The sequence below is a fragment of the Eschrichtius robustus genome, chromosome 9, assembly GCF_028021215.1.
Source record: "Eschrichtius robustus isolate mEscRob2 chromosome 9, mEscRob2.pri, whole genome shotgun sequence".
NCBI classification, from domain to species: Eukaryota; Metazoa; Chordata; class Mammalia; order Artiodactyla; family Eschrichtiidae; genus Eschrichtius; species Eschrichtius robustus.
In genome coordinates this window covers 13,265,812-13,290,457 of record NC_090832.1, presented here as the reverse complement: position 1 = coordinate 13,290,457, position 24,646 = coordinate 13,265,812, and positions in this window count along the sequence as shown.

Genomic DNA, 24,646 nt, shown 5'->3' with positions numbered 1-24,646 from the left:
GAACAGAAGTAATAACAGAGGCCACAACCAAGCCTCTCAACATAAATACCACCAAGACTTTCTACTACCTAGAGAGGGGTCCAGATGATGTTGTTTTGTACTCTTGTAATAACTTTTTTATTTTATAAGTTTATTTTATTTATTTATTTTTGGCTGCATTGGGTGTTCGTTGCTGTGCATGGGCTTTCTCCAGTTGCCGCGAGCGGGGGCTATTCTTCGTTGTGGTGTCAGGGCTTTTCATTGCAGTGGTCTCTCTTGTTGCGGAGCACAGGCTCTAGGCACACAGGCTTCAGTAGTTGTGGCACACGGGCTCAGTAGCTGTGGCTCTCAGCTCTAGAGCGCAGGCTCAGTAGTTGTGGCTCACAGGCTTTGTTGCTCCGCGGCATGTGGGATCTTCCCAGACCAGGGCTCAAACCCGTGTCCCCTGCATTGGCGGGAGGATTCTTAACCACTGTGCCACCAGGGAAGCCCATCCTGTAATAACTTAAAGGGAAAATTTCACAATGTACTGAATTCTTGATGTCCTGCAAATAAAGGAGCAGGCTGTCCTCAAATTTCTTGCAGCAGGACTCACTTAGGTTCTCCTTGTCTAATATATGAATTTATGCCATAAATTTCCCTGTAAGCATGGCTTTAGGTGCAGCCCGCATTTTTCAGTGTTGCTTAACTGACGTGTATTTAGAGATTTTCCAGCTTTCTGTAATTGATTTCTAATTTAATTCCATTGTGGTCTGAAAAATTACTTGGCATGATTTTTATTATTTTTATGCATTAAGGTGTGTTTATGGATCAGAATATTGTATGTCTTGTTGGATGTTCCATGTGAGCTGAGAAGAATGTGTTTTCTGTCAGTTTTGGATGGAATATTTCCTAAATGTCAAGTAAATCAATTTGATTGATAGTGCTATTCAGGTCATGTATATCATTACTGATTTCCTGCATCCTTGATCTATCAGTTACTGACAGGAGGGTCTTGAATCCTCCAACTACAATAGTAGATTTTTCTTCCTCCATTCAGTTACATCAGTTTTTGTCTCATGTATTTTGACAATCTCTTGTGAGATGCATATAGATTAAGGATTGGTATATCTTCTTGGAGACTTGATCACTTTATCTTTTTGTAATGACTTCCTATATCCCTGGTAATCTTCCTTGTTTTGAAGTGTACTTTGTCTGATATCAACGTAACTACTCTAGCTTTCCTAATTAGTATTAGCATAATGTATCTTTCTCCTTCCCTTTACTTTTTACCTGAGTCTTATGTTTAAAGAGGGTTTCTTACAGACAGCATATATCAAGTCATTTTTTGTCCACTCTGGCAATCTCTGCCTTTTAATTGGTACCTTAGATCATTTACACTTAACATGAATTATTAATTTAGTTGGATTAATATTTATCTTTTCTGAAACTGTTTTCTTTCTATTGCATTTGTATTTTGTTCCATTCCCCCCTCTTTTTCTGCCTTTCGTGGTTTTAGTTGAGCATTTTATATGATTTTATTTCATCTCTTTTCTCATACTATTATTTATACTGCTTTTATGAAATGTTTGTGTGCCCTAGATTTTACAAAATAAAATTTTAACTAATCTAAGTCAATCTTCAAATAACACTCTACTGCTTCACATGTAGTACAGTCACCTCATAACAGGTTATTCCTCATCCCTCCCTTTTATCCCTTGTCTCATTGCTGTCATTTATCTCACTTATCTATATGTCCAATTACCTAATGTATTTTTACTGTTACTACTTTAAGCAAATTGTTTTCACTTAGAATAATAATAAAAATAAAATATTAGTTTTATTTATTAAATATTTAATATTAATGTTAAACTTTATTTTTTTATTGCTAAAAGCTCTTCCTTTATATGGAGATAAAAGTTTCTGATTTATATAATTTTCTTTACGTATGAAATGACATCTTTTAGCATTTTTCGCTATGTAGGTCTGCTGGGGCTCAATTCCCTGATTTTTGTTTGAGAAAATATTTCTCCTTAACATTTGAAGACTGATATCATTAGATATAGAATTCTTTGTTGGTAGGATTTTTTTGTCTTTCCACTTTTTTAATATTTCACCCCAATCTCTTTATATTTGCATGATTTCCAATGAGAAATATCCTGCAATTTTTAACCATCCTCTCCATGTAAGACATTTTTTCCCCCTTCTGGCTTCTTTCAGGGTTTTCTCTTTGTCTTTGGTTTTCTGCTGTTTGGATATGATATACTTAGGGGCGTGTGTGTGTGTACGTGTGTGTGTGTGTGTGTGTGTGTGAGAGAGAGAGAGAGAGAGAAAGTTTTAATTATTTAATAATGTACCTTATTTTTTTGTTGTTCTTTGAGCTTCTTGGATCTGTTTTCTTATGCCTGTCACTAATTTTGGAAATATTACTTCAAATATTTCTTCTGTTCTAATCTTTCTGTTCATTCTGGTATTCCAATTATATGTACTTTACATATTTTGATATTATCCTTCAGTTCTTGGATGATCTGTTCTGTTTCTTTCTTTTTTCTTTTAGTTTCAGTTAGAGAAGTTTCTATTGACATAACTTTGAGCTCACTGAATCTTTTTTATTCTATATGGAGTTTATTGATTAGCCCATCGAAGACATTCTTAATTTCAATTGCTGTGTTTTTGATTTCTAACATTTCCTTTGATTCTTAGAATTTTTATCTCTCCCCTTACATTACTTATCTGCTCTTGCATGTTGTCTATTTTTTCCATTAGAGCCCTTAACATATTAATCATAGTTTCTTAATCAAAATATATTTGACTTAAACATTGAATACAACATCTTGATTTGATACATTTATGTAAATGCAATATGATTGCCATTGTAGTTAACACCTCTATTGCATCACATAATTATCATTTCTTTTCTGTGATGGGAATAATTAAGATTTAGTCTCTTAGCAAGTTTGAGGTTTAAAGACAGTATTGTTGTCTATAATCACTGTACTGTGCATTAAGATTTATGATTTATTTCTCTTCTAGTTGCAAGTTTGTACCCTTAAACATCTCTCTTATTCCCCAACCCCTCAGCCCCTGGTCACCACCATTTTACTTTCTGTTTTTACCAGTTCGGCTCTTTTAGATTTTACGTATAAGTTATATCATATTGTATTTGTTTTTCTTTGTCTGACTTATCTCACTTAGCATAATGTCCTCACAGTCCATCCATGTTGTCACAAATGACAGGATTTCCTTCTTTCTGATGCCTGAATAATACTGTCAGCTGTATGTACATACATAGACATACAATTGTTTATGGTTTCAAGTCTTATGTTTAAGTTGTTGATCCATTTCAAGTTAATTTTTATGAGTTGTGCAAAATAGGGTCCAATTTTACTTTTTCTGCATGTGGTTACCCAATTTTCCCAGTAGAGACTATTTTTTCCCCACTGGGTGGTTTTGGCTCCCTGTCAAATATTAGCTAACTGTATGTGGGGGGTTTAATTCTGGGCTGTATTCTGTTTCATTGGTCTATGTGTACGATGCTCTTTTAATTACTATAGCTTTGCAGTACAGTTTGAAACCAGGAATTGTGATACCTCCAACTTTATGCTTTCTCATGTTTGCTTTGGCTTTATGGGGTCCTTTGTGGTTCCAAAGAAATTATGAGTGTTTTCTCTCGCTTTCTGTAAAAAAAATGCTATTGGAATTTTGATAAGCATAATATTGAATCTACAGATGGCTTTGGGTACTATGTACTTTTTAACAATATTAATTCTTCAGATCTATGAACATGAGATGTCTTTCCATTTGTTTGTGTTTTCAACAAAGTCTTGTAGTTTTCATTTTACAGATCTTTGCCTTCCTTGGGTAAATTATCCCTAGATATTTTATTGGTTTTGGTTTTAAGGATTTTGGCAGGGTCCTTTCCCCTGGAGAGTAGGGCTTTGTTAGGAGAAGGCTCTGAGCATGTTTTTTTCTCCTCCCTCTGTCATGGCTACATGGGGATTATTATGTGATTCTCACCATGAAAGCCTAGTAAAGTTCTGGTTATAAAACCAAAGAAAGTGTGGGAACCTCCCTAAAATTACACTCGTGGGAGTTTCCTACTCTCATGCTGACCATCTAAGCTTCAGTAATTCACACATTTAAATTTTGCTACCAGTTTATAGTTTCCAATGGCTTCTGCTTCAGGTAAGTGGATCTTGATTGCTGTGTGTCTTTGGATGTTCAAGTCTCTTTAGATTTGAGGTGGTGATTTGTCCTGTGACCTCAGTTTTCTTAGTCATTGATTTTCAGTTTTTCCAGGTTATATTTGTTGTATGACTCCCAAGCTCTTTACATGTCAGAGGTGAAACTGAACAGTAGCTGTCTTTTTAAGTTTAGGATATATTTAAAAGGTTCACATTCATCTCTATAGAATATTCAACTAGTTATTAGCAAATATATGGAGTTGAGACTTAACTGGACCTTAAATAATATAAGTTTTTACTTTCAATTATATTTTTAGTACTGGAAAATATTTTAATCATAAAATGGTATTATTCAAAATGCATAGGCAAGCACTGTTTTATTTTTTCAGTCTGTGGAATGCAACACAATATGATGAAATTTCCTGTTAGAGCATCACATTTTAAAAAAAGAAAGCATATTGCTAGGAGTTTCATATGTGTTTGTCCCATAAAACTCTATATTTTACAATTTCTCTTGGAAGTTTTGTATTAAACTGTGCATTCATGTGATTAAGATTATATATGGGAAATAGATTTATTTACTGCATAGTTAGATGAATTACCTTTTAAAAAAGTAATTATGATAATGAAACTAATACAGTAAAAGAAAACTGCAAAAAATATATTTCAAGTTACCTAAAAACACATAGCAGGAAAACAATTGTTCATATTTTGCTTTGCTTTACACAATATTTTTTATTCACTTTTACATTTTTTAGGTAATAGGATTGTAAAATATATTCTACTCTCTTCACATACTATCATAGCAGAAGCTTATCCAGACATTATTACATTTCTGTAAATATAATTTAATGCCTAAAATTATTTTATCATTTATATAGCTACTGTGTTTTATCTAATATCTAGGTTATTTCCAATATTTTACTGTGCTTTGTCCACATTTACTAATATGTTTTAAAAATTTAACCCCCAGATTTACTGAGTCAAAGAGTATCACTTGTTTTTCAGAAATAAATTCAGTAGTTTTTCATTTGCATGAGCTATATATTATTATGGTAGCATTTGTTGTTTCCTATGTGCTAGATAGTATTCTTAAGTGCTTTACATGATCACAACAGGACCCACAGAATGTTGATTTTGTTATCCTTTCCATTTTAGAGATGAAAAAACTGGCATAAACACATAAAGTAAATTACTCAAGGTTAGACAGAAGGCAGGTCGTTGAGCTAAGCTTTGAAACAAGGTAGTTTGATTCTGGGTTCTAGATGCTTCTCCACTATGTTTCATTCCTTTTCCATTTTACCACATCTTCATCATTTAAAAATTTGCTTATTGAAAAAAATTAAAATACCATGCACTTCATTCAATAAATATTTACTAAGCTATCACTATGTCCTATGAACTGTTCTAATTGCTTGTGATACATCAATGTACAAAGCAAACATAGATCTCTGCCTATATGAAGCTTACATTCTTGGTTGTTGTGGGGGTAGAAAATACAATTTACATAATTAATGAGTATATTATATATTATGTTAAAATTCAGTAAGTACTATCTATAAAAGCAACAGTAGAATGGGGTATAGGAAATAATGACTTAGTGGGATGGCAGGTTGAAGAGTTCAGCACAAGGTAGGGTCCTACAACTGGAGTGTGTCTGGTGTGTTTGAGAAACAGCAAGGAAACTGGTGTGAGAGAGGTAGAGGAAAGTAGGAAAGACTTGTAGAAGTCAGGCTATTAATGGTGCAGGTTTTGGAGAGTTTTATAGATGGTGTTAGGACTTTGGCTTTTACTTTGCATGAAATAGGTCGCGCATGATTGTTTAGTGTATGTTAATGCATGTCTTTGTTATATGGATATACAAAATATAACTTGCCATATCATCTCATAACCAACATAGATGGATTTGGAAAATACTATTTTTATCAAAAACTTTGATAAAGGAGGGAAGTTTTCTTTTATAAGGAGTCTTTAAAAATTATGTAGAAAGGTGGATTTATATCTGCATATCTGTTTAATTTTTAACTACTCTATTCACAAGGCTCTATTATTAGGCTTTCCTGTCACACTCAGGCAAGCATGGCAGACTATCTTTTTAAATATAAGCTAATTTTGTAGGTAAAATTTTATGTCTCAGTTAACTATATTTTTATGATCACTAGTGAAAATAATTTATACATTATTGAACAAATTTTTTGTTTTCATGCCATTCACTTATCTAAAAAAAATCAGCATGTAGTGATTTCTCACTACTTTGAACTAATTTTGAGCTAATTTGTTAAAACATCCTTGCACATTAAGAGATGTAACCACTTTATTTGTAGCAATATTGTTTTCTTAATTTTGATTCATATGGGCAGGGGTAATCTCTCTCATTCTTTTCTCTTGTAACAGCTAACACGGAACTTTGAACAAAGTGGTTGCTAAACACATGTGTATAGCTAAATTTAATATTAATTTCAAAGTAATATAATAGTTACCATTTAAATTTATTGATGAGTTTGGATAATAGAGCTTTTCTCTCATACAGTTTAATTTCAGAGCTTTGTTTTTTAAAGCTGGTAAAAATTTCTGTGGCCTTAATTATATTCAAATATCTATTTTCCAGGTAGATGTTCTTATTCTAGAGGCCTCCAGCCATTCAATATGTGTACCATCTCAAATCTGATATATGACATAATGAATTGTGATAGGCTAACTTATACTTTGATTTTGGAATTATATTGCAATATACTTTAACAGTTGTGTTTGAGATATAATTTTGATTGGAATGGTTGGTATTAAAAATTAAATTACCAGTTTTTGGTGTATTTATTGAGAAAACTTGGCTTCCAAAATTTTATAGAACTATTTGCTTTGTTGGAAAGAAATAAATGAGGTGTTTCTAAAGAAAATGTGACAAGAATGAAAGCAAATTCTTGTTTCTGCCAGCTGAATTCCAGTTATAGTTTGATCCTTTGTAGTGGGAGCATTTGCATTAAAGGTAGAAAACAACTATATGGTAAACAAAATTTAAGTAAAATAGTAGGAAGTTTTAGGTAATGCTCTATCCAGAATGTTACATTTTCCCTGCTTAAGGTTAAGCCAACCTCTCTCTGTATATCAGGACACACTCACACTTGCACGGAAGACCCACAGGAATGACTCCTATGGGAATGTCATTCCTCCATGTCCCAGAATGGCTCATTAGCAATTAGAAGCAGATGCAGCAAATGGACCAAAAAAGAATTCGAGACAGCTATGTTTCCAAGTCAGAAACCTTCTATTTAAGGACTTAAATTTGAGAAAATACAGATAAAGCACTCCTTACCATAAGCATATGAGCATGAATACATGTGTGAATGAACATCACACATGAAGCTAAGCATCACTAGATTTAAAATAATACACTACAGATAGAGAAGAAGATGGTAGAGCCTGAAGGAAAAGGATAAGATCCAGCACTGAGATATCACCTCTACCCTCCTCAGTCTCAGATGCCCTAAGGAGAAGGAGTAGGTTGTTATCATCAAAATTACACCAGCATTTATTTTTTATTTATTTATTTTTTTTAACTTTTGGGTTTTATTTATTTATTTATTTATGGCTGTGTTGGGTCTTCGTTTCTGTGCGAGGGCTTTCTCTAGTTGCGGCAACCGGGGACCACTCTTCATCGCAGTGCGCGGGCCTCTCACTGTCGCGGCCTCTCTTGTTGCGGAGCACAGGCTCCAGACGCGCAGGCTCAGTAATTGTGGCTCACGGGCCCAGTTGCTCCGCGGCATGTGGGATCTTCCCAGACCAGGGCTCGAACCCGCGTCCCCTGCATTGGCAGGCAGATTCTCAACCACTGCGCCACCAGGGAAGCCCCCAGCATTTATTTTTAAATTCTGTAATTTGCTTTGCATATTTCAATTTATGATAACCAGTTATTTGTCATTTTTATCATCTGTTAGTAAGTTGTGTGTTTCAGTTCATTTTCTTTTCACAGTGGTAGACTAGAAGGTCAGTAAACATTTCATGTACAGGGCCAAATAGTAAATATTTTAGGCTCTATGGGCTATTCAGTCTCTCAGAACTACTTCACTCTGCTGTTGTAGTACAAACACAGTCATAAACAATACACAAGCAATACAGATCATCACAATCATCTTGTTTAAATTTTCCTGTAGCAAGACCATATAATGAGTGACTTAGACCTGGGAAAATATACATATGACAAAAGACAGAATTTATGAAAATAAAATCAGTCCCTGCGAGCAGAATTAGGTATCTCAAGAATAGGTGTGATATTCATACTCTCTTCTGAAACATTTTAGTAGTAGACAATATGGAAGAAAGGTCACATGGCCCTCATTAGAAAATGGGTATATTCTTATGTGTACTTTCTTTAGATTCTGAGAAAAGCCCTATTTAAAGTTCATGACCTACAAAAATGTATCCTTTACTTTTCTATGATATATGTTCTCCTTTAAATTTTTGAGTTCTCCCAAAATGAATTTAAGATACACTACAAAGCCTGCTAAGAATGCAGAGTCAGTGTGGAAAGAGAGAGAACTGATAGTCCTGGGGCCACATTAGAGAGGAACAGGCATAAATTGAGGGATATGCTCTGAAACAAGGCAGTCTGATTCTTCTTCATCCTCCTTCTCATAATCATTTCCTAAATGTCCATAGTAGAAGCAAAAGTTGACAGAATTAACGGGGAAGTTTAAAAAGGCACAAATATATATGGATATTTTTTAACCCTTATCCCTCAGTAGTTAATAAAGTAGACAAAAAAGTAGGAAAGAGAATGCTATCGCCAAACTTGACCTAAACAACATTTACAGAATTCCATGTATACCAATGCAAAAATACATATTTTTCAAATCCAAATGGATTGTTCACCAAGCTAGGCCATATGCTGATGTGTAAGACAAAACTTAATAAATATCAAAATACTGAAGTCATACGATGTTTTATTCTCAGATCATAATGGAATTAAGTTACAAAGCAATTAAAATAAGATATAAAATAAAATACCCAAATTTGAGAAATAAAAGCATACTTTAAGTAAAATCTATGAGTCAAAGAAGAAACCACAAGAAAATATTTCAAACTCAATGATAATGGAAACAAAGTTTATATAGTGCAGCTAAAGCCGTTCTTACAGGGAAATTTCTAACTTTCAATACCTGTATTGGAGAAGAAAACAAATTTTCAATCAGTAAGTTTTCTCAACTCTAAAAACTAGAGAAAGAAGAGCAAATTTAACCAAACAAATACAAGGGCTATGTTAAGAAGATAATAGCAGAAATCAATGAAATACAAAACATACCCCAAAATAGAGATAAACAATGAAGCAAAAATGACTTCTTTGAAGACAATAGTAAAAGTGTTAAACACTTACCAAGATTGGTACAGGTAAATGGAGTAAAACCCAAGTAAGCAATATAAAAACAGAAAATGAGGACATTACTCTAGTCATTAAAAGAATAATAGAGGTCCTACTCCTAGGAAATGGAAAGGTATAAATGTGTCACACCTACTCAAACAATGAGAAAAAACCAAATAATCTACAAAACAACTCTTTTGAGCTCATCAGAATGCTGAGGTAACTAAGGCAGCAGCTGAACTGAATTCCAAGGAAGGAAAATCCCATTCAAAGAGAAAGGAGAAGCCATCACTGGCAGAGCATGTGAGAGAAAGGTGGCCTCCATAGAAGTGGGCAAGAAGAAATTAGCTACAATTTATTGAATACTTGGATGAATCGTGGGCTAGCTTGTCAGTTTTGAAGAGCTCCCCAGACATGGGAAGTTGACACTCAATCACAAGTGCATTTACAGGGGGCCCCATGAGAAAGTTTGAGGGCATGTTAGAAGAGTGAGGAGGGGTCCCCTATAGGCTTAGGAATGCAGGGGGCGATTGGCACCATCTGTGGGAGACACAAAGCTGTGTTAGCTTCCCTAAACCCTTCTTTCTTCTTTCTGATGAAGCAACAGCTTCTTGTTCCCACAAAGTCTGCAGAAGGAGTAGACGTACAATCTGTCTGCCTCTAGCCAAAGACCTGTCAACACAGGTAAAACTACCTGTGATAAAGAAGTCAAAGCAGAACCCTCTACCGCTGGGAAGGGAGCATGGGAAAACTCTTAGGCCCTGGATTCTGCCTCAATACCAAAAAATAGTCTCCTACTGATGAGTGAGGAGCAAGAAAATCCTGCCTAAGATCAGTTGTAGAAAAACGTCAGTGTTTGTCTACCACAGGAAACAGAAGCAGGAATGCTGAGAAAGGAAGCAGAGACCCTGCCTAAGGGAGACTGAAGCAGTGATTTACAGCAAGAGCGTGGGGTTAAGGGGTAGGGGGAAGCAAGACCATGGAGAAATACTCTCTGAGACACAAGCATGCAGGCATTTAGGGATTATCAAAAGTGAAGAGAGGAACTGAAACATTGAGAAAATCCTTCTGAAACCCCCAGAGCCCACTCTAGGTACAAGGTAGTGACCCAGCAGTGAACCTATAATTAACTGAAGGTAAGACTATCATCAGTAAAATTCAAACCAAACTCAACTCTTGATTGGATTAATTCAATCTCTACCTCACCCTCCATGTTCCTGGCATGACAATAGAAGAGGCAAGACCATTTTCAGGCATACATAGTATTTGTTACATATATGAGTGACATTCAATCAAAAATTGAGACACACAAGTGCAAAACAAAAAATAAAACCCCACCTTATTGTGGTAATCATTTCCCAATAAATACGTGTATCAAATCATCACAGTGTATACTTTAAACTTACATATGTTATATGTAAATAATATCTCAATAAAGCTAGAGGGGGAGAAAAGAAAACTAAAACCCATATTAAGTAATAAAGCAACCAACAGAAATAGATTTATAAAAGATGTTGGAATGATCAGATAAGGATATTAAAGAAACTATGATTAATATGATAACCATCTAATGGAAAAGGTGGACAATGGCTGGGAAATTTTAGTGGAGAGGCATAAATATTAAGAAAGAGTCAAATGGAAATGCTGCCAAAAACAAAAAAACAAAAAAAGATATCAGAGGTGAATAATTCCTTCAACACTCTTAACAACAGCTGAGATAGAGCTGAGGGGAGAATCAGTGATCTTGAAGATAAATAGAAATTATCCAAACTGAAAGACAAAGAGAAAAAAAGTGTAAACAATTCAAATTGTATCTGAAGAATAGGGTAAAGCTTAAGTTCATTGTCCTTAAGTTCAGGAATAATAAAGTACACCAAACCCATAGTGCTATAATTTTTATTGTAAGTTGTTACGGGCTAAATTGTGAACCCCAAAATTCATATGTTGAAGTTTAAATTGCCACTACTTCAGAATGTGACCTTATTTGGAAATAGTCATTACTGATGTAATTAGTTAGGATGAGTTTATTTCCTAAGTATTGCTTTTTATTTAAAATTTAAAGTCCTATTTGAAAGGGGCTAAGGAGATATATATTATGCGCTCAATTTTTTTTTATAATACTAAATGAGGAACCAATATATTTCTATGACAAGTCTTACTGCATGACATTTAGGATTACAGCTTCAGATATTAACTGAAATAACAGTTCTGTAATTTTTTTATTTGTTGAAAAGATTTAAAGCTCCAGGGAAGTTTTGACTATTACATATTTTTCTAATGGAAAGAAAACAAAAGAATATCTTGTGAACTGTCAAGAGTGGACAAACAGATTGTAGTTATAAGGTTAAGGTGTCATTTTATAGGATGAATTTTCTACAGAATCCCGGCAGTGAAGTGACAGAAAAAGTGGGATGTTGTCACAAAGGGACAGTGAACAAGAACAAAAGTCAGATAAATAAAAAAACCCACACTCATCTTTCTCTTTGAGCAGTCCGTCTAGTTATATGAACATCATCAGAAATGCTTAAAGAAACGTTAGGAGCACTGATAGCTTTTCAGAAATTACAAGAGGAGAAATGGTCATCGTTACCCGTTAAATTCTATTCAATATTTTTTCTGTTTTGTCTTTACTCTGAACAAGTAAGGGTAGCTTCAGTTCAACAGAGCAAAATTATTGGGCAAAGAAATCTAAAACCATTGCGAACCCAGTACAAAATAACCTTTGCTCTTCATTATATGTCCTTAAATAGACATAATGAATTGATTAGGTTAAGTACACAGCTGGCAGAGGACACTTGCAACACGTTACAAACAGAACACTGATGCGAAGAAAGCATAAATAAGTTTGTCAAAGGCTCACAAAAAATACAAGGAACCCAGTGGACAAATGATGAAAATAGGTAATTCAAAGGAGATGGTAACTTAGTCAAGTGATATGTGCAAACATACTACCTTATAGCAATTGGGTAAATTTAAAAGAAAAATGATATTTCATCCATTATTAGGGATAAGCCACAATCTCTAACTTTGAGGCTATTGATCTGGCTGCAGGAAAACTGATACAGGTTTCAATGTGAGGATTCAAAACCACTTTGAAGAGCAATATGAAAGTTCACTGAAATTGAAAATGGACATACTCTGTGATTCCAAAATTCCTCTCTCTCACCTGGAGAAACATTTCCACTTTTACATTCATTTTAGTCTTGTGTGTAGTAGTAAATATTAGCATAACTTAGATACGCATCATGATTATAAATGCAAAAATCTTTAACAAATCAGGCACAAATATATTTCAGCAATATATAAAAAGAATTACACACCATAACCAGGCTGGGTTTACTCCAAGGATGCTAGGCTGGTTAAATATTTGAAAATCAGTTATCCATATTTACTATGATCCACCAAATTAATAGACCAAAGAAAAGTCATATAACCATATCAATTTATGCAGAAAAAGCACTTAACAAAACTCGACATCCACACATGATTAAAAACTCTCAGAAAAATTAGTAATAAAGGGGAGTTTCCTTAACTTGATAAATAGCATCTACAAAAAACTTACATCTCATATTATACTTAATGCTGAAAACCAAAATGCTTGTGTTGGGGAGCCCATAGCTGGTGTATTAACTTAAGAATATGCAGATTTTGACCTGACCTGATGCACGAGGAGGCACAAGCCACCCACACTGGGCGGGAGAGGTAGCTCTCTCAGCATCTGAGCTCTCACTTTGAGGAAGTGAAAATCCCAGAGTCGTTTTGATTGAAGGTGCAGTTTCAATACACTCATACAAAGGCAGTAAAGTCACAAGATATATTTCTTACAGATCCCAGCAAGGAGGGGGAGAAGCCCAGTGACCCAGAGGGAAGGGCAGTGAACTCGAGTGAACAGGAGATAGAGGGTAAGTTAGCCAGCATCTATTACTTATAATGTGGTTGGGCTGGAGGTCAATAACTTTTCATGGGCTCAGCTCATGAGAGGTTATTTTAAAGGGTGCTGATGAAAAGCAAAGCGAAAACTTGCGTTGGGAATCCTAGGCTCAGTCCTTATCTGCATGTCCAGATCTGGGTGTGAGCAAGGTTGTCATACTGTAAAATGCCTAAGTAGCAACAAAAAATAGCTGTTTTTTCATCACAATGCTTTATCCCTTATTGGAAACAAGGCAAAGATGTACACTCTCATTAGTCTAATTCAACTTTGTGAAGGAAGTCCTAGCCAATGAAATAAGGTCACCAAAAAAAAAAAAAAAAAAAAAAATTGGTGGGGGGGGGGCGATAAAAGTCATAAATATCAGAAAGGAAGACATAAAACTATCCTTATTTGCAATGACTTGACTGTGTATGTAAAACAGTCCCAAGTCCCAGGCCATCTACCAAAAAATCCCTAAAACCCTTCTTAGCACTAATTAGTGAATTCAGCAAGGTCACACACAAGATACAAGATCAACACAAAAATCAATTGTATTTCTGTATAGTAACTATAAACACACAGACAAACACCAAAATTAGAAGGACTACATATATGATTTGTATTTTTGGCTGGCATTGTGTTTCTATTGGACAGTGCTGCTTTAGATAAATTACTTGTCTTTCTCTGTATACTATATTGTAATTGCTTTTAACTCCATGTATTTGTTTTGCTTTACATTCAAATGAGGTATTCTTAAAGTTTGTCTGATTTTTTCAATCGTAAGTTGAAAAATATGTTATCTATAAATTATAAGTATTTTTAAAAACCAAGTATGCTTAGCAATACACCTATACTTGAGATAGGTAGATAGATTTAGATAGATGATAGATCTAGATAGATAGATAATAGATAGATCTGTATCTTTAATTATTTGAGAAATCTTGAGTTCCAAAGACAGCCCAAATTTTGTTTTTAGGCCAAAGAGAAATGTATCTGTCCTTCAAGTCTTTCAAATCAAGTATATGTATTCTTCCCCTACCCACAGATGTATATTGCATTGTTCAACTTTTTCCAAAACAAAACAATGTGCTCTGCCCTACAGGATCTAGTGAGACTGGTAAGACTCTTTCCTGATGACTGCATAACTGTTCCAGAGAACTGCTTAATATCTTGTTTCTGTGCCACTCATTTTGATTTGCAGAATTGAACCCTGAACATACACAACATATGCTCTTGAGTAGAATTTTCCATCAGTAGCATTTTCAACATGCGTATTGTTTAATTTCTTGACCTTCCTCTGAACTAACTTTCTGTAAACAAGCTTCTGACTTTGGTGGTAATCCTTTACACATACACTCAGTAATGTTGCATCATTTATTCTATGTTTTCCAAAAATATTTCCTACTCTAGAATAATTTTTCCTATGACTACTGTCAATATGTGTGGTTTTTCTCCCTCCTTTGAGTTTCTCTTTCATTTTAACTGTACACCTGATCTTATTAGAACCTTCAACTCTCTCATGACTTTTTGTACTCATCAAGCATGATGAGCTTAAATTATACATAAAACATCTCAGCACTAAGGACAAAATGAACATATAGTATGATTAGAAACAGTGTGATACAGGAGAAAAATGACAGTGTACAAATTATAAGGCCCTCTGTGACAGGCAGAGGTAATATTTTCTCCTTGGGGAGAACTTTGTTCATAACTGAAAATTCATAGTTTGAAATGTCACAATAGAAGAGCTTATGTGGCCAATTACATGAATATGGTAACTAAGTTTTCTGATCACATTAAAATTAACACTGTGTTGATAGTTAACAATACTGTCTTCTGCACTCAAAGATATATTAAGAGGTTTGATGTCATATTACTTGTTCTTACCACAATCCAAAAATAATTAAAATTCCCTTGAATTTAGTTATTTCTATTTCATTTCCAAATTTTGACTATTTTTGTTCATAGTCTATAATTTTGGAATGATAGTGTCTTAGTTTATTTGGGCTGTTATAGCAAACTACCATAAACCAGGTAGAATATGAACAATAGAAATTTATTTCTCATAGTTCTGGAAGCTGGGCAGTCCAAAATCAAGACATGGGCAGATTTGGTGACTGGTGGGACCCCACTTCCTGGATCATAGATATGGCACTCTGTAACCTCAGATGGTAGAATGGTCTGGGGATCACTCTTTTATAAGGGCACTGATCTAATTTATGCAGGCTCCACCCTCAGGATTTAATCACCTCCCAAAAGTTCCGTCTCCTCGTTGTAGTTAGGTTTAAGCATATGAATTTTGGGGGAACACAAAAATTCAGTCCATAGCAGATAGTTAATTAAGAGTATGGACTTGATTACTGTTAATTTGGCATCAGAGAGTAGAATTGTTAGAGACTACGCTCTTCTGCAACTGCCACTTGGTGATGTCACAGAGCTAATTCTATAACTCTTTTGGTTCAAATTTGCTGTCTACAAGGAGAAGATAATAAAGCTACAACAGCAAGGTCTTGAATAGAATTGAATGAAGGTAAAATACCTGACAGGATACCTAACACCAAAGAAGGACTCACTAAGTGAAAAGTTTTATTTTTTAGAAAATAGTAATAATAATAATAAACTCTTTTTTTGTTTGTTTGTTTTGTTTTTTAACATAGCCCATGTCTTCATCCATTAAGTCAGTTTTAGGAAATGATAGTTAATGATTCATTTAAAAAATATCTTCTCTATCCTCACAACATTTTAAGAAAATAATAAAAGTGTGCCAACTGAGATTTTTAACCTCAAATATATAAACATCAAATAATGTTTATGCAATAAATTATGAGAGAGCCCCCCTCCCCTCTCTCAGTCAGAGCATGAACCTCTGTAAGGGTTCTGGCCTTTAAGCCAGGGAACAAGAATCCTTGGGGGCATTGTGGGAGGGTGGTTGTTTATCTTTGCAATCTTGAATTTTCATCATGTGGATCCACTACATATTTAAAATAACAACAATAAACCGACAATAATGCCAACAGCAACAATAATTTGAAAACATAATAATTCCAGTTGGCTAATCTATCTTCCCAATGTGCCAGCATTTCTTTATTCTTCAAAACAAGCATTTGTTTTTGGCACTATTATGAAATCTGCTTTATGGGAGCACATCTGATTGTATTTTCACAGCCCTGCAACACTTAGCTTTCTAGACGTTCCCCGTGAAAGCAGATAGAGCTTCTTATTGTGGCCTTAATATCTAGATGCTGGATTTCACTGGTATGCCTATTCCCTTGGGATATTAAGATACGTTGCTTACATGTTCATGTTTTCATGTTTTTTTTAAAAAGTGTCATACTTACACTTATCCCAAGTATATAAATTGATACTACTTCTTCCTGACAATATATTACATCATAAATTCAGCCCACCCAATCAATAAAGAGCGTGCGGAGAACTTCCCACTCCAGGAAAGAAATGCACGAGGAAAATGAAATCAGGCTAAATGATCCCAGTTTAAGCTGAAAGGATATCCTCCTGCTGTTATTGCTTGAAGTGCATATAAAGTGTCACTAAACTTTTGTGAAATTAATTACTTTCCATGGACAGCTTTACTTTTAAAAGGAATTTTAATAGGTGTCCCTTTTGTATTCCTAAATTATATTTTAATTAATTTTGTTGAATTACAAAACTAATCTTACAGGCAATATGAAAAGATGTAAATAAGAAAGTGAAAATCATCTTCAATCCATGGAGATGATAACATCATAATAACCTTTTGGTAAATATTTTCCTGAAATTTTCTAGGAACAAATGCATACACACATATATTCACATAATGTTTAAATAAACATTAGATCATAATGTGTACCCTATTTTGTGACTTGATTTTTCAGATAACCTAACATTGCAAACATCTTTCCAAATCAATAAATATCAATATACTATGATGTCTAATTATGTGGGTTTATCTTTTTTATTTGACTAATGCCCCTTTAGTTATTTCACAGTCTTCACAAGTATGGATTACACGGTAATGAATTTTGTTTTACATCGTGCCTTTTAGTCAGTTATTTTTTTGGAGAAAGTTCCAGAATTAAAATTACTACACACTGAACAGAAGTATCTCAAACCTTCTTTAAATCAGAGGTTACCAACAATGACCAACATTAATTCTTGTTCTTTTCAATCTAGATAATAGGATTAGTTTCTCATTATGGTGATAATTTGCATTCTTGGGTTTCTGAAAAAGTTAAACCTTTTTTTACTTCCTTTTTGTCTATTGGAATTTCATGTTTATGCTCTTTGCCTCCTTTGTTCAAGTTTTACGTGATTTGTAGGTGATGTACATACTTTAAGATATCAAGATATAAATGTATATATATTTATTTTTATTTTCTAAAATTTATTAGTTATATAATATTTTTTATAAGAGATAACTTATTGTGTAATAAATTGTATCTTATTGATCTGATGTGGGTTTCCTTAATTACATGTGAAGCTAAACATGTTTATATACTAATTGGACACATGATTTTTTTTCTTGAAACTCATATTATTTGTCAATTTCTTATATTGAATTGGTCATTTCTAAAATGTGTTACAGTAGATTTATGTCCAATAACCTCTATTCTTTAGAAATTTTTCACAGAAATTTTGGCATGCATAGTTTATTATCTCAAGTCAACAGTTTTTATGTTATCATTTTCATTGTTTCTTCATGGCTTATGGCTTTAGCGCAATTATTTGATTCAAAAATCAGTAATAACAATCTTGTCTTTAGTGAAAATTTAATATTTTATTCATCATGAATTTTTGTATTTGTTTTTGATTTTTAAGCTATTTACTTACATTTAAATGTTATGTTTTAAATATTTTCTTGATTACTAGTTTTTTGCATCCTCTTTAATTGTGCACAAGAGATGAGTGAGGCATCGTCTCATTCAGCTCACCTTACACCCACGCCTGGATTTGAAAGACCTTCCCTCTCAAAATTATAAAATTAAACCCTTATAGTTTTTCTAGTAGCTTTGTGGTTTTAATTGTTACATTTAGTTCTCTAGTGCATCTGGAATCTTATGATGTAAGTTTTTATTCTAAAAAGTAGTTACCACTTAGGGTTTTTCCTAACCAAACATTTTCCAGATTTTCTGCAAATTTGTCATAATTTTATCCTTCACAAAGCAGATCATAAATCAGTAGATGGACAACTGAGAACCAAACTTAAAGCTTAACTATTTTTCTAGGTTTGTTTATTTACACAGAGACATATAATTCAGTATCTCACATTCATATCTATATAATTGGCATGTTCATCATGAAAATAAATTCTAAACATACATGCAGAAAATAGAAATTCAAAAATTCAATAGATGATAAAATGTGCTCATTATAACTACACAAATTTATTTCTGTTTAGATATTTCTGTCCAGATCACACATTCCACATTTCATCTTAGAAAATACATAACATTTCAACTGATTTTTTATTTTTTATTTTATTTTATTTTATTTTATTTTTTTGGCCACACCATGCGGCATGCAGGATCTTAGTTCCCCCACCAGGGAGTGACCTGTGTCCCCTGCAGTGGAAATGCAGAGTCCTAACCACTGGACTACAGGGAATGCCCGAATTTTTATAACAATGAATAAGATGTGCAGTTTGCATTGGACTTTAAAGGGAATAATTCCCATATTTAAAATATTTTACCTAAAAAATGTATTTTGTGCTTACAAAAATTTAATTTTTATTTTGTGATGAAATAGCTTAAGTTTGCTTAGAGAATATTATTCTACTAAACCAATCCATTGCTATAATAAATTTATATAAATTTAGTTTTAGTTTTTATTTAATTTCTAAGCTCATTGAATCATTCAGTCAACATTTTTCAAATATTTACTGTGTTAAGAGCAATGCACAGAGCATTGTTGAGAGAAGAATGTAGGTATAGTTATTATTACAGAAGAAACCCAGTTCACCATATTAAACACTCTAGTAGAAGTCAGAAAAAGACTTATGAGTCCACTGGTTTATTAGCTTGACTTTTCATAATTTATTACATGTTTTGAGCATTTAATTTCTTGATTGATTAAATTAATCTTCAATGCTTTTTACATTTTCTAGTTTTATAATTGTTGGGGTAGAATAAATGTGTAGCATTTCTAAGAAGTTATAAAATGATCATAGATATAAGAAGGTAATTAGCTTATACCTATATATATTTGTAACTATGAATGATACATGTTACAAGAATAATTAAATTCTATCCTTAAAAACAAGATTTGGATAGCTCTAGCTACCTTGAATTTTACTTTGCATTTATTCAGGTAGCCTAACTGTTGTAACAAAGGAACCTCATAACATATATTGGTTCAAACACAATATAAATTTATTTCCTGATCATGGAATAAATAGTATTGACTGGTAAACACATCTGTGGGGTGTAGGGTTGGGTAGGTTGGGGGGTACTCCCTCACACAATAAGACTTAGACTGCGAGGCTGTGTGACCTTCTACATGGGGGTTCAAAGATTGCACTGAGAACATCTCCATGACAGGCAACCTGAAGGGGAAAAAAGCAGGAAAATCTCAGAAGTTCTTATGAATCTGGCCTGGAAATGATGTACATCATTTTACCTACATTCCATTGACTGTAAGCCACACACTCAAACTGAACTTGAGGAAGTTGGGATATGAAGTTCTTGGAAGGTAGCCATGTCCCAGAAATAACTATCCATGTGGAAAGAGAAACATGATTTTTTTGGCAGACAGCTGGCAATCTTTGTCATATTCTTGATTTTGAAAAAAGCTGCAAAACAGCCAGCTTATAAAATGAAGAGTGCAAAGAAATATTTAACATTTATTTGATAACTTCTTCAGCAAATCCACGACATTTATCAACAGTCAGCCTATGTCTTAGAATATGTTCTAACCAACTGAAGTTGGAAGGTCTCATTGACTCTCTTTGTAAGGAAAAGCAGTCACCTATTGAATGTCTAGCATCAATTTATATTGCTGAAGATTGACAGGAGGAAGGAACCAAAGGCATATCTTGCCCAGGTCCAAGGCCAGCCTCGGTCAGTATGAGGGTCTCCAAAGATAGGGCTTCAGCCACTCTATATTTGTGCTGCGCAGGATGTTCCTGTCCTTCCCATTCATGGCATCCTCTACTTCCCATTCACCTTCGTACACTGAAATTCAAATTTTACTGTCTCCTTAATAGAACTGAGAAACAGAAGACAAAGGCAAAGTGAAGAGAGTGCTGACTTGGAGATCTAGGAAACTGATGTGCCATTACTTAATATCATAATATCATAATATCATAATTTTTGACAATTAAGCTTGCTGAGTCTAACTTTCCCCATCAGTAAAGCAAGAAGATTGTGCAAAATTGACTCAGTGGTTATTTCTAGAGCTACATTTGAACCACAAACGGAAAACTAGAGAGTCAATAAATGTATTGACTAGAGTCAATAAAATTCTGTTCTGCTCAGTTTGAGCCCTATTTGGTCAGTGCTCAAGATGTCAGCAATTCTTTTGCACTGGCACAGCTGGATAATAGACATCAAATCTGATTATCTTCTGAATATAAAAGCATTCTTTGGAGTTTGAAATTAAAGACACTTGACACCCTGAAACATTTCATATTGATACTGATTTTTTTTCTTTCTAATAAACTGGAGACTTCTCTGAAGTTTGCAAAACTCAACAATTTCATGATTTGTTATGACTCTCTTTAAACTGATTTCTTAGGAAATTGTGTTCTACTTAGTTGGAAAGTGTTATTGAGGCCACAGAAGATTCAATGAAGACTGTGAAACTGATAAATCATTGCTAAATATTCTGCAAGGTAAAACAAAAAGAATACAAACAGGAATTTGGGGCAATTCTTTTTAACAATACTCACAAATATATGTGTGTTCATGCACAAACACACACAGAAATGTGTTATTACTTTATCTTAAACAATTTAGGTTGGACTAGGAAATGCAATTTTATTCTGAACAAATTAAATGTGCATAAGCACACTGAAAGTATAGCCCATAAAGAGATTCAATGTAATGTGTATCCCAAATACATCCTTAATAGAGGAAGTCACGTTCCCCCTTTCCCTCCAATATGTACAACTCAAAATTTTTCCACTAATAGTATCTATATGACAATAGTGCCAAATGATATATCATAGTTTGATAATTACAAAATGATCATTCCTTTAGAAATTTTTATGTGAAACTGAAATAAAATTATGAACTATTTTTTAAAACTAGAGGTATAGACAAGTATTCCTAGATGTTGTTTTATTTTAAAGGTAAAGAAACCAATTTACATGAAATATACAAATATTATACATCTATATATACATATATGTACAAATAGATACATATATATGTATTCAAACATTTTTACATAATTATCTTTACATAATCGTTACGCAATCATCCTGGGTTATTCACTTATTCTTCTAAATTACAATCCAGCCTGCACAGTTCATCAAGATTTGTTTTTGCCCAGAGAAATAAAGCTTGACTGGGAGTTGAATTTGCCTGGCTTTCAACTGTCTACTAACCTTGCCATACAGACAATGTTTAAGAAATTGGCACCTTACTGTGGTTTTGATACAGAACAAAAAAGTGTCACAGAAAAGCTAGTCAATAAGGCATCTTCAAAGCATGTATTTTTTTCCTCTCTTTTGACAGTGAAATATCACAAAACTTAGGAAGTAAAATTTTACTGCTTCTTCCATTCCCAATCCCCTGAGTTACCAAATGCTAAAAGATCGGCATATATCATTCCACATCCTGACCTGTGCTCATACAAACATATGCCAGCACACACACACACACTCACACATCATGCATTTGTTGTTTGGCTGTTGCTCACTGAACTGTTGTTGTATTAATGCTAGACAGCAGAAAGTATTCCAACAGTTCTTATGACAATTAAGTGGCAATAGAATTGTGTAGCTGGAAAAAAAGGAAGGAAGCATATAGGAGATAGAATTGAAAGGAACTAGGAACAAATGAATTTGGGCAGTAGAGAGGATGAAAAGTGTTGGTGACTAGGTCAGTGCTGTTTATATTTCTAACAGAAGTAATAAAAGAAGATGAGCAAAGTGATAAGAATACATAACTGTTCAGTTTTGGATACGCTTATGAGTATAAGAGTAGCGATTATAAAACTGTAGGAAGATAAGTAAAGGAGGCATTTAAGTACTATATATTTAAGTCCTATCACTCATAAACAATGAGTTTATGTCTGATCATACATTTGGCTTGACATAATTTGGCAAGTTATTTTTTTTTAACATCTTTATTGGAGGATAATTGCTTTACAATGGTATGTTAGTTTCTGCTTTATAACAAAGTGAATCAGCTATACATATACATATATCTCTATATCTCCTCCCTCTTGTGTCTCCCTCCCACTCTCCCTATCCCACCCCTCTAGGTGGTCACAAAGCACAGAGCTGATCTCCCTGTGCTATGCAGCTACTTCCCACTAGCTATCTATTTTACATTTGGTAGTATTTATAAGTCCATGCCACTCTCTCACTTTGTCCCAGCTTACCCTTCCCCCTCCCCGTGTCCTCAAGTCCATTCTCTACGTCTGCGTCTTTATTCCTGTCCTGCCCCTAGGTTCGTTCTTCAGACCTTTTTTTTTTTTAGATTCCGTATATATGTATTAGCATACAGTATTTGTTTTTCTCTTTCTGACTTACTTCACTGTGTATGACAGACTCTAGGTCCGTCCACCTCACTACAAATAACTCAATTTCGTTTCTTTTTATGGCTGAGTAATATTCCATTGTATATATGTGCCACATCTTCTTTATCCATTCATCTGTTGATGGACACTTAGGTTGCTTCCATGTCCTGGTTATTGTAAATAGATCTGCAGTGAACATCGTGGTACATGACTCTTGAATTATGGTTTTCTCAGGGTATATGCCAAGTAGTGGGATTGCTGGGTCGTATGGTCGTTCCATTTTTAGTTTTTTAAGGAACCTCCATACTGTTCTCCATATTGGCTATATCAATTTACATTCCCACCAACAGTGCAAGCGGGTTCCGTTTTCTCCTCACCCTCTCCAGCATTTACTGTTTGTAGATTTTTTGATGATTGCCATTCTGACTGGTGTGAGGTGATACCTCATTGTAGTTTTGATTTGCATTTATCTAATGATTAGTGATGTTGAACAACCTTTCATGTGTTTGGTGGCAATCTGTATATCTTCTATGGAGAAATGTCTGTTTAGGTCTTCTGCCCATTTTTGGATTGGGTTGTTTGTTTCTTTGATATTGAGCTGCCTGAGCTGCTTGTAAATTTTGGAGATTAATCCTTTGTCAGTTGCTTCATTTGCAAATATTTTCTCACAGTCTGAGTGTTGTCTTTTCATCTTGTTTACGGTTTCCTTTGCTGTTTGGCAAGTTATTAAACCTCATTTGCCAACATAATTTAAGACCCATAAAATGTAGCCAGACCATTAAAAGAATAGGATTGCTTACATTACATTAAAACATTTAGAGCTTTGAACATAATACCCTAAATTTTATTTTTTCAGCTTTGAATTAAAACTATCAATGTTAATCAATTAAGGCAAGATAATAACCTCACTTTTAACAAGCATATATTTTTTTTTATTGAAACAAATCACTTTCTATTAATTCTAAAGAAAATTTTATTAAAAAAGAATTAGATTTTAATCTAGACCTGGATATATCCCATATATCTCCTTGCAAATATGCAAACCACTATTTTCACTAAAAGACAAGTTGCTATTTGGGTCTATATTTTTTCATTTGGGTAACACAAAATACAAGACTAGCTAGTGTGAAACTCATGTATTGTTTTTGCACCAAACCATTAAAATAACATTATCATCATTGGAATTGACATATATACACAATTGATACTATGTATAAAATAGATAACTAATGAGAACCTACTGTATAGCACAGGGAACTCTACTCAATGCTCTTTGGTGACCTAAACCGGAAGGAAATCCAAAAAAGAGGGGATATATGTATACGTAAACTAACACAACATTGTAAAGCAACTATACTCCAATAAAAATTTTTTAAAAAGTAGCATAATCATCATAGAATATACGTAAACAAATGGAATCTAATTCTGAATAAGTAGATATAAGACTGTTGCTAGTGTGTACAGAATTTCTGTGAAGTTCAGAAAAGGCATTTACTCCAGGTATATAAGATGTCACGGCATCACAGCTTAGCAAATGGAAGCTACTTCGCACAAACTGGA